The 12,663-nt window shown below is 35.3% G+C and overlaps 1 long non-coding RNA gene across 2 annotated transcripts in view; it reads left to right on the top strand.

Annotated features, from left to right (window-relative positions):
* The window catches only part of LOC123565990 (uncharacterized), a 31,040-nt gene extending 21,199 nt beyond the window's left edge, over positions 1–9,841 (top strand). For both annotated transcript variants that reach the window (XR_008372200.1, XR_008372201.1), the window contains exons 5-6: positions 603–6,084; positions 6,387–9,841. This is a non-coding gene — a long non-coding RNA (uncharacterized LOC123565990). The remainder of the gene's footprint in view (positions 1–602; positions 6,085–6,386) is intronic.
* The last annotated feature ends 2,822 nt before the right edge of the window (positions 9,842–12,663 follow it).

The raw sequence follows: 12,663 nt of genomic DNA on the forward strand, positions 1-12,663 counted from the left end.
AAAGATCTAGTTTAAGGTCACAGTTTAAGGTAAATGGTCAAGTAGCTTAAAACTCATGTCTGCTCCTTATCTTCTAAACTGTTGGAAAGATTTTCATAAAAGTAGCATCAGTTACTTGCCTCATCAAGATATCTTGCAGAGCACAGAGCACACAACAAAAGTTACTAGTTCCAAGGTCAAGGTCACATAGCTCAAAAGATCATATATCTTAAGCTTGTGTCCAATCAGTATTTTCAAACCACTAGAATAAACTTCATAAAGGTAGCATCAATAATTATTGTTAACATCATGCAAAGGCTTAGGCCATAATCCAGGATTCTAGGTGAAGATCTCATTTGAAGGTCAAAGGTCATGATTTCACTTTCTCTGTATCTGTAGCTGTGTCTGAGTGTTTAAAATTCCTTTAGTGATAGCTCCAGTTTGAAATCTACTTGTCAGTAAAGAAACTTTACACTTGAAATGCTGTTTCTTCAGGTAAAGAAGTATTTTGGGTGTATTGCTTATTCTAGTGATAGCTCTAGTGTCCTATACGTATGTATTATTCACTGTCGAGCTAAGAGCTGTTGTTTCTCTTACTGATTAATATTGTTGCATTATTTCAGTTGCATCTTAACTAAGAAGTTAACTTGGATCTGCTTCACAGGGAGTCATTGATGATCAACTAAGTAGTAGGATACAGTTTTCTGATCAGATGAAATCGCTTTATCTTATCTGGCTGGAATTTAAAGAGCTGAGACTACCATTAGGAAAATCTGCCATGTAATAACACTAACCCAGAACATTGCTACTGAGTCTACCACACAGTAATGTGGACAAGGACATTGCTATTAAGAGTTTCCATGCAGTAACACTGACTTGAGTAGTCCACACAGGAAAAACACACAGTAACGTTGACTTAGGATGTTGCTACCGAGTATTATACACTGTAATACTGACCCCAAAGTGTAGCTTTTCTATGGAAAATTCAGACAGATAACTGAAGTTACCTGTCAATAGGTGCAATAAAATCTTTATTATCTGTTTATGTTAACACTCCTGATACTGAAGGCTGGACTCTGCTGAACACTGGGGAAAAAAAGTGGAGGTAAACATGCAACTCACTGTGTGTGACATTAGTGAAAAATTTTTTTAATGTGACCGTGATATATAGACATCCAAATTATTTTAAGTAACATTCAAGTAATGGTCAAAGGTAGTAGTGAAAACTCAATGAATGTGACATCAAAGTTTAGATGACTGAGAAAGAAAGACAGTTATACCTACTAGTAAAAATCTATAAGATTAGATATTAAAATAATGTTAAAAAGTGACAGTAGGTACAGTAAAATGTGAATAATATGTGTTTTGATTGATAATGTCAAATAATAATGTGTAACTCATTGTTCCAGTGTATATATATCATTTCGTTGAATCAGTTATCTAAAGAAACAAACTGGACCAACTGTTTTGATCATTTTGGATTGGTTAGTAGTTGCATAATTTTACCACAAGAGACCAAAAAATCTCTGCAATCTCCCTGGGCCACATTCACATGTATGCTGACATTCATACTGTACAATATGCTCCGTTTAAGCTTGAATAAGAAGAGTTATCCTACTCAACACAGCGTTGGCGTCACACTTTTAAGTTTTTCATACCACATTGATTCTACTTTAACTTGTTAAATTCAGAGGTAAAAAATAGTTAAAAAACACGAATCTTCCAACGGTTTTTGAGTGTTTTTATTTGATGGAACAATGTTTTCAACAGTGATCGAACATTCTGAAGTCAAAACAGGCCCTAGATTTTGTACCAGAATATAAGAAATAAACACCCAGATACAGTTAAATTAAGATATGTTATATTGAATGATACACATTTCCTCAAGGCCAAAATTTTGTTTTTCATGTTTTTTAAAAGAAAGTTTTATAAGAAATGGCATAATTAACAATTCTATAAAAAAAATTGTAATAAAAGTAAAATATTTCATATTTTCTACTTTCAATTTCTAAAAGTATTAATGTTTTTAAGAGAAAAACATCAATCCAATAATTTTATATCAAAATCGGTCAAGACCGTGCATCCATTTATTGCAATGCATATCTTGAAAGTAAAATTTTTTTAACTCTGCAAATCTGATATAACATGACTGTCCCTAGCATAACGTATCTCATGCTTTATGCAATATGTTTCTTAAAATGTTTAAAGATAAATTATTAATGTCTAACACGAAAAAAAAAACAGTCTAAAACCATTTATATAAAGTCAAATATTACTGGTTACAGCAGCTTTTTCTTTCATTTGTTTAAAATATTTATACAGCTATCACCTTCAGTGACGCACACAAAAGCAAGAAAAAACGTGAACAATTTATTCAGAATTACACATTACATGTTCAGCAATTATACTGTTAAAACGATACGTAGGTAATGTTTTTCCAACTATTTTTAAAAATACATCATCATTATCTCATTCATATATATAGTTTCTTAAGAAAATCTAAATATGATGGTTTACACACAATTTATTAAAATTTTTAGGTTCATATAAAGTTAATATAGAACATCAAATTTTATCTATCTGTAGGCCTCTTTCATATGTCTGATATATTCTGTTCATACCTTGTGTTTTTTTGGTGTTTTTAATGTGTTTACTGGCCATGGGATTCGTTTGTTTTAACTCTTTGTCCTTTTCAGATTATCAAGATCAGATTTCTTTGCTCTTCATCTCTATTATTTCTTCCTATAATTCTGCATTGTTGATGTAATTTGTGACAATAAAAAAAAATATGAAATGTAGATGTACTGATCCTATTGTAAGCATACAAGTTGTATTTCCATTTCTACACTTCAGAATAAAACAACAGATTTTCATAAGATACCTTATTGAGACATAATTCATTTTACTGTCAAATTGCAAATAGTGGATTATTTTAGGCTATACTTCTTTCATATTTCTAACACTCCCACTCAGTAAGCATTATGTGTAAACCAGATGTTGTTAAAGTACCTAATTGGCATACATCGATTTACGTAATTTGTCGTTGTGAATTAATCAATTATTTTATCAGCATAATGTACCTTATTTAAACATATCTTACGTGCATTTTACGTCAGCATTAAATCACCCCTATTTGATGTGCGCACGTATTGAGTGTATTATATACTGGCTAAATGTTACGGTTAGGTTTAACATTCAATGCGTGCGTACACTCGATGCAGGAGATTTAATGCCGACCGTGCATTTTATGAAACTGAACCCCACATAAAAAAGGTCTATTTACTACATTTTCTTAACGTATATAAAAAAGGCATAGCTGGCTTATTAATAATACGGTTTGTGGTCACCATTTCAAACAGATTTTCATTTTCTTGCAAACTCTGTATAACGTATCGTTTGTTTTTGTTGAAGAATTCCAGTCACAGCTGATCAACGTTGCTTGGGTCTAAAAAGAATTTATGATACTATGAAATAACTTGCAAACTATATACAGCTATGCTGTGTGTTCCATTTAAAACTTGTATGAGGTCCCATAAAACTTAGATCATTGGGTTTTTTTCAGTTAAATTCGCATAACGCATCTTACTTGAAAATCTGGACAAAGGACTTAGAAAATGCAAAAGGATATCACTCAATACACAAAGATTTTTTGTTTTAAAATCCACACTTACCCTAGTTCTTTTAGTTCAGGCTTTATGCACAAGTGTACAGTATACACTGACTGCAAAATAGCTTGCATTATACACGACTATGCTAGAGACAGGCAAAAATGGTCAAAACTGGGCTATACATGTATATGTAACTGCTGTTGATGAATGACTAAACATAAGCGTAAAAAGTGAAATCGTAATGTGAAGACAACGTATAATCAATGACCAGTCCACATTTTGTCAAATAGCTTTGTAACTTTCAACATTTGTCTGCTATCACCATGTCCAGTTTTAGGAAAGAGTAAACACCTCTGTTGGGGATTTTGACTGAATTATGGCTTCTTCTAAGTTACAAATCTTGGTTAAGTTTTTCGTAATTAACTGTTCATATTTTGTGTAAACTGTTAACTTTGATGTATAGCTTTCAAACTTTTATCACTTGTTTAGTTACTAATACTGTAACAGACTCTAACTGTAGGCTACATGTAGAGTACATAACTCTGTCAAGTATTTTGGCTGAATTATGGCTTTTTTTGGACTTGAAAATTGGTTCAGTTTTTTGTACAAGTCCACTTTTTGTCAAAATTATTTGGCATGTGGCTTTGAAACTTTGTGTAGGCAAGACTACATAGCTAGGACAAGGATTTTGACTTAGTTGTGGCGCTTGTTTAGACTATTTTATATATAGCTATGAAACTTTCAACACTTGCTTCCATTATGGTCTTTATCTGTAGACAAGAGTACATAACTTTTCTACTCAGAACTTCTAAGCTAGACTGTAATGGTTAATGAGTGGTTAAAGTTTCAAAGCCATATGTCAAACAGTTAAGACAAAATACGGACATCAATTCTTGGAATAGTCGAGTGCGCTCTTGTTACTTAATCGATTAAGTGCTGTCTGTCAAAGTTTATCTATATAACTCGAACACCAGTGGGGGGATTTATACCAAACTCCCAGAAGTGATCATTACCAAGCCTACTTGTGCATATTGTTGGCTTTTTCGGGTTCATTGATTAGCTCATCTGATTTTTTGAAAAAAAATGATGAGTTATTGTCATCACTTGAGCGGTTGTCGGCGTCTACATCGGCGTTGCCTGGTTAAGTTTTATGTTTAGGTCAGCTTTTCTCCTAAACTATCAAAGCTATTGCTTTGAAACTTGGAATACTTGTTCACCATCATAAGCTGACCCTGTATAGCAAGAAACATAACTCCATCTTGCTTTTTGCAAGATTTATGGCCCCTTTTGTACTTAGAAAATATCAGATTTCTTGGTTAAGTTTTATGTTTAGGTCAACTTTTTCTCCTAAACTATGAAAGCTTTTGCTTTGAAACTTGGAATACTTGTTCACCATCATAAGCAGACCCTGTACGTCAAGAAACATAACTCCATCTTGCTTTTTGCAAGAATTATTGCCCCTTTTGGACTTAGAAAATCAGTTTTCTTGGTTAAGTTTTATGTTTAGGTCAGCTTTTATCCTAAACTATCAAAGCTATTCCTTTAAAACTTGCAACACTTGTTCACCATCATAAGCTGACCCTGTACAGCAAGAAACATAACTCCGTCCTGCTTTTTGCAAGATTTATGGCCCCTTTTGGACTTAGAAAATATCAGATTTCTTGCTTAAGTTTTATGTTTAGGTCAACTTTTTCTCTTAAACTATCAAAGCTATTGCTTTAAAACTTGCAACTCTTGTTCACCACATTAAGCTGACCCTGTGCAGCAAGCAACATAACTCCATCCTGCTTTTTGCAATAATTATTGCCCCTTTTGGACTTAGAAAAATCATTTTCTTGGTTGAATATTATGTTTAAGTCAACTTTTCTCATAAACTATCAAAGCTATTGCTTTAAAACTTGCAACAGTTTTTCACCATCATAAGTGGACACTGTACATCAAGAAACATAACTCTATCCTGCTTTTTGCAAGAGTGATGGCCCTTTTTAGACTTAGAAAATCATGGGTAGGACAATATTTCTATTATAAAAAAAAAATCAGATGAGCGTCAGCACCCGCAAGGCGGTGCTCTTGTTTTCAGCTGAGTTATGGTCCTTGGTTCATCAAATGTTATGATGTCTTGGCCACATTTAGTATTTAGCAGATTTCCACCAAACCTCACAGATCATTGGGCAAATACTTGGCATCTTCCAGTTGGATGATTTTTAGCTGGGTTATCATCGATTCATCCAATTTTATGAGGTTTAGGCCACTTCTTTTATATAATTGGGTGGAATTCCACCAATCCTTACAAGAGTTAACAGTACCAAGCTTCATTATGCATATTGTCTGCATGTTCTGGTTCAGTGATTTTTTAGCTCACCTGTCACATAGTGACAAGGTGAGCTTTTGTGATCACGCAGCGTCCGTCCGTCCGTCCGTGCGTTAGTCCGTCCGTCCGTAAACTTTTGCTTGTGACCACTCTAGAGGTCACATTTTTTGTGGGATCTTTATGAAAGTTGGTCAGAATGTTCATCTTGATGATATCTAGGTCAAGTTCGAAAGTGGGTCACGTGCCATCAAAAACTAGGTCAGTAGGTCTAAAAATAGAAAAACCTTGTGACCTCTCTAGAGGCCATATATTTCACAAAATCTTCATGAAAATTGGTCAGAAAGTTCATCTTGATGATATCTAGGTCAAGTTCGAAACTGGGTCATATGCCATAAAAAACTAGGTCAATAGGTCTAAAAATAGAAAAACCTTGTGACCTCTCTAGAGGCCATATATTACACAAGATCTTCATGAAAATTGGTCAGAAGGTTCACCTTGATGATATCTAGATCAAGTTCGAAACTGGGTCACATGCCTTCAAAAACTAGGTCAGTAGATCTAAAAATAGAAAAACCTTGTGACCTCTCTAGAGGCCATATATTTCATGAGATCTTCATGAAAATTGGTCAGAATGTTCACCTTGATGATATTAAGGTCAAGTTTGAAAGTGGGTCACGTGCCATCAAAAACTAGGTCAGTAGGTCAAATAATAGAAAAACCTTGTGACCTCTCTAGAGGCCATATTTTTCATGGGATCTGTATGAAAATTGGTCAGAATGTTTATCTTGATAATATCTAGGTCAAGTTCGAAAGTGGGTCACGTGCCATCAAAAACTAAGTCAGTAGGTCAAATAATAGAAAAACCTTGTGACCTCTCTAAAGGCCATATTTTTCATGGGATCTGTATGAAAGTTGGTCTGAATGTTCATCTTGATGATATCTAGGTCAAGTTCGAAACAGGGTCATGTGCGGTCAAAAACTAGGTCAGTAGGTCTAAAAATAGAAAAACCTTGTGACCTCTTTAGAGGCCATACTTATGAATGGATCTCCATAAAAATTGGTCAGAATGTTCATCGTGATGATATGTAGGTCAAGTTCGAAAGTGGGTCACGTGCCTTCAAAAAGTAGGTCAGTAGGTCAAATAATGAAAAAACATTGTGACCTCTCTAGAGGCCATATTTTTCATGGGATCTGTATGAAAGTTGGTCTGAATGTTTATCTTGATGATGTATAGGTCAAGTTTGAAACTGGGTCAACTGCGATCAAAAACTAGGTCAGTAGGTCTTGAAATAGAAAAACCTTGTGACCTCTCTAGAGGCCATACCCTTGAATGGATCTTCATGAAAATTGGTCAGAGTGTTCACCTTGATGATATCTAGGTCAAGTTTGAAACTGGGTCACGTGCCTTAAAAAACTAGGTCAGTAGGTCAAATAATAAAAAAACTTTGTGACCTCTCTAGAGGCCATACTTTTCATGGGATCTGTATGAAAGTTGATCTGAATGTTCATCTTGATGATATCTTGGTCAAGTTTGAAACTGGGTCAACTGCAGTCAAAATCTAGGTCAGTAGGTCTAAAGTTATTAAAATATTTTGACCTCTCTAGAGGCCATATTTTTCAATGGATCTTCATTGAAAATTGATCTGAATGTTCACCTTGATGATATCTAGGTCAGTTTCAAAACTGGGTCACGTGCGATCAAAAACTAGGCCAGTAGATATAAAAATAGAAAAACTTGTGACCTCTTTAAAGGCCATATTTTTCACGAGATCTTCATGAAAATTTGTGAGAATGTTCACCTTGATGATATCTAGGTAAAGTTCAAAACAGGGTCACGTATCTTCGAAAACTAGGTCAATAGGTCAAATAATAGAAAAACCTTGTGACCTCTCTAGAGACCATATTTTTCAATGGATCTTCATGAAAATTGGTCAGACTTTTTATCTTGATAATATCTAGGTCAAGTTCAAAACTGGGTCACATGAGCTCAAAAACTAGGTCACTATGTCAAATAATAAAAAGAACGATGCCATACTCAAAACTGGGTCATGTGGGAAGAGGTGAGCGATTCAGGACCATCGTGGTCCTCTTGTTCAGTGGAATTATGGCCCTTGATTGGTCTATTTTATCTTGCCTGGGCAACTGCTCCAATACCAGAGGCAGATGTACACCAAACATCACGAGAGATCATTGCCAAGCCTAGTTGTGCATATTATCAGCATGTTACAGTTTGGTGTTTTCCAGCAGAGTTGTGGCCCTTGATTGGTCAAATCTTATGATGTTGTAGCCACTTCTCTTATATATTAGTTGGATTTTAACCAAACCATACAGAAATGATCATTATTAAGTCTTATGCATATCAGTGGCATGTTCCACTTCAGTGATTTTTAGCAGAGTTATAGCCCTTGATGTGGCATGTTTCAAATTACTTGCTACATACATTTATGATGAATTTCAGTAAACCTTACAAGTAATTAGTGCGAAGCATAGTTGCCCTTTTCTGATTAAATTATTTTTCAGTACTTTGTAATCCTTAGGAAAAACATAACATCTATTTATCAATTTCATCCTTGTTTCTTTAATTTTCTGTGCAGCCAGTTGTTAAAATGTCAAAGCAGAGTGATTTAAATAGTTTGTAGACATGGTAAATTTTACAGACAAAATAAAAAGACCATGAAGGGGTATTTTGTTCATCAAATTCAACAGTTACTTGTAGAGTGGTGAGAAAATGTTGAGACTTTGGGTATAAACAGGGTTTTCTGTGGTTTGGCCTAGTGACTAAACAAGTTTTTACCCTAGGTGAGCTAGCTTTGTAACTGACCTAACTTCAGTTAGTAAAGAAATTTTAGATTTATTTATTTATTCTATGGTTTGACCATGTGACATTGTTTATGGCCTTTCAAACTAAACCCATAGTGAGTAGATACAATGTTCATTCTGACAAGATTCCATGTGGATCTGGAAGAAAATGTGGCTTTTGGTGTATAAAGGTAGTTTTACATGTTCAATTAAACCGGAAGTGATGACGTAACATCATTTTAAAATATCCAGAAAATGTAGAATAAAGGCTGGATTTGGCCTACGGAAATGAAAATCATCTTGTGAAGTAATGGCAACCTGTGAATAAATTTCTTACAATGGCACTGTTACTATCTTTCTAAAATAAAAGTATAATATTAGAACATGTGACATGTTAGATTCAAAATAATGTCATAAAACTAGCTTAAAATGTGAGGTTTACTTTTATCATGGCCAAATATCTCAAAAGCAAGCACACGGACCTATAGATTTTATTTCATCATATTATAGACAATATGTTTATAAGTATATGACTGTGAGATGTTTGATTAAAATCCACATTGTAGAAAAATTTCTATTTGTTGCGATTTTCCCATAGACTCCTATTATGAAAGATTGCGTGAGGTCCAAATTTTTCAAATCAGTCTAGCAAAAAACAAAGCAAACGACCTTATCTTTTTTATTTGCTGACTTTTCTAAGTATATTCTGAAGTTTTGAAAAGTCCGAGTTTAATCAAATTCTACATTGTAGAAAAAAATTCAATCAAAATGTGCATAACTACCTTAAATAAAAGCTGTTCACAAAAATCTGTTTTAGCTCTGGTAGAGCCCTAATGTATGTTCGAAAAGAACCATTTTGAATAAACTTTGAAAAGGTTAGAGTCCACCAACTGTTCTCCCATAGACTGACATTGTAACATTATGGCTTGTACGGCCTTCCATACATCGAAACATGTATATTTAATTACAAGTTTTTCAAGAACTATCTTAGTTCTACCAAAATATCGGACGAAAAACATACGAATTGTGATACTTTATTTAAGTAATTTTTGTGTGAATGAGATGACCCCCTGTTTACATCTTTGACATGGCGGGAAAAATTCGTTTGATAAAACTTTTTTTTCAATACACATAAAATGTAGCAAATTTTGTCAAAATGTATAATAAAATACTGTAAATGCAGTGAAAAATCAAAGCCTTGAGATGTCTGGTGGTTGCCGGTTTTGCTAGATTTATTTTCATTTTAAATGCCAATCTATAAATATACATGTATAAGAAACAAATACTAATGTGCCTCATATCTAAGATAAACTCTGCCTGACCATACATGAACAGTTGGAAGTCAGTGATGTAACCATGGGCTGGAATACCTAATCATTGACAGATCTTATATAATCTAAATGGCCAGTGTGAATGGATAGAGGATGAATAAGAACTGCTTGATCATTGATAATTCATCCGCATTGTTCATGAATGGGACTACTTTGTGTAGCACATGAATATCCTTTGGATGTGATTTGGAATCAAATAAAGATGCTACATGAAATCAGAAATACACACTTAACTTTGGTAGCGGGATAAACCCGCAACCAAATATCAATTTTGAAAAAATAATTACTTCCTGGGTTTGTTTACATGACTGACCAATCAGAACGCACAGACGTCACCTTATTCCCAGGTATACACTTACCTCATACCCAGTAAGTTCCTTGTACTTTTTTGAATTGGTGGTCTCTGACCAAAAAGTCATTCTAAGGATACTACCAACCAAGTTTGATGAAGATGAAACAAGCTGTTCATAACATTACATTGATTTCAGCTTTTTTATGCTACAAAAGTGATGTCAAGTGGAACTATCTGACCAAACATGAAAAAGATGTTTTGAAGGGAGGTCCTCACAAGGATGTTATACCAGGGGTGTTTGAAAAGTATCGGGAAAAGTCTCATAACTTATTTATTTTTATGGTTATTAGAATAAAAATTTCAAAAGTGATAGTTTGATATATTTTGTACATAATCCAAAAGAAAACATGATACAAATTACACTAATTCAAAATCCACTGTCATCATAGCCACGTCGAGTGACGTTGAGCGGGGCAACTTAAGCAAACTGCGGAACATGTCAAGTTTTTATGTGTCTTTAAAGAGTACATAAAGACATCTTATTCTCGATGTCAAAAACTGCCCAAATAGTGCATCTTTCGTGCCCCTTTGTCAATTCCTGCGTAACGTCATGGGCTGAAATCTGACGTCATTTCCATAAACAATGGAAGTAGAGAACATTCGTCTTGCTGAAGCCGTCGATATGGCACTTGAACAGTGATATTCCATAAAGTTTTATGTATTAATGGGAAAAACAGAAGAGCTGTCACAGGAGACAGCGAGCTCGACTATTTCGATGCTGGATAGTGAAACTGGGCACATCTGAGGAAAGTGGAGCTGTCACTGGAGTGTTTATTATGTCTCCCCCACCCCCCCACCCCCCTCTGGGGGAGACATAATGTTTTTGCCCTGTCCGTCCGTCCGTACGTCACACTTGATTTCCGAGCAATAACTGGAGAACCATTTGACCTAGAACCTTCAAACTTGATAGGGTTGTAGGGCTGCTGGAGTAGACGACCCCTATTGTTTTTGGGGTCACTCTGTCAAAGGTCAAGGTCACAGGGGCCTGAACATTGAAAACCATTTCCCAATAACTAGAGAACCACTTGACCCAGAATGTTGAAACTTAATAGGATGATTGGTCATGAAGAATAGATGACCCCTATTTGATTTTGGGGTCACTCCATCAAAGGTCAAGGTCACAGGGGCCTGAACATTGAAAACCATTTCTGATCAGTAACTAGAGAACCACTTGATCCAGAATGTTGAAACTGCATAGGATGATTGGTCATAAAGAATAGATGACCCCTATTGTTTTTGGTGTCACTCCATCAAAGGTCAAGGTCACAGGGGCCTGAACATTGAAAACCATTTCCGAACAATAACTAGAGAACCACTTGACCCAAAATGTTGAAACTTCATAGGATGATTGGTCATGTAGTGTAGATGACCCCTATTGTTTTTGGGGTCACTCCATTAAAGGTCAAGGTCACAGGGGCCTGAACATTGAAAACCATTTCCAATCAATAACTTGAGTACCACTTGACCCAGAATGTTGAAACTTCATAGGATGATTGTACATGCAAAGTAGATGACCCCTTTCGATTTTGGGGTCATTCTGGTAAAGGTCAAGGCCACAGGGGCCTGAACATTGAAAAACATTTCCGGTCAATAACTTGAGAACAACATGACCCAGAATGTTGAAACTTAATAGGATGATTGGTCATGCAGAGTGGATGACCCCTATCAATTTTGGGATCACTCTGTCAAAGGTCACAGGGGCCTGAACATGGAAAACCATTTCCTATCAATAACTTGAGAACCTCTTGACCCAGAATGTTAAAACTTTATAGGATAATTGGACATGCAGAGTAAATGACCCCAATCAATTTTGGGGTCACTCTATTAAAGGTCAAGGTCACAGGGGCCTGAACATGGAAAACAATTTCGGTCAGTAACTTGAGAACCACTCAACCCAGAATGTTGAAACTTCATAGGATGATTGCTCATGCAGAGTAGATGACCCTATCGATTTTGGGGTCACTCCATTAAAGGTCAAGGTCACAGGGGCCTGAACATTGATATCCATTTCCGATCAGTAACTTGAGAACCTCTTGATCCAGAATGTTGAAACTTCATAGGATAATTGAACATGCAGAGTAGATGACCCGTATTGATTTTTGGGTCAGTCTATTAAAGGTCAAGGTCACAGGGGCCTGGTCATGTGAAATAATTTCCGGAAAATAACTTGAGAACCACTTGACCTACAATGTTGAAACTTAATAGGATGATTGGACATGCAGAGTAGATGACCCCTATTTATTTTGGGGTCACTTGGTCAAAGGTCAAGGTCACAGGAGCCTG

This window comes from Mercenaria mercenaria, chromosome 8 (assembly GCF_021730395.1).
Source record: "Mercenaria mercenaria strain notata chromosome 8, MADL_Memer_1, whole genome shotgun sequence".
In the NCBI taxonomy this organism is placed as follows: domain Eukaryota; kingdom Metazoa; phylum Mollusca; class Bivalvia; order Venerida; family Veneridae; genus Mercenaria; species Mercenaria mercenaria.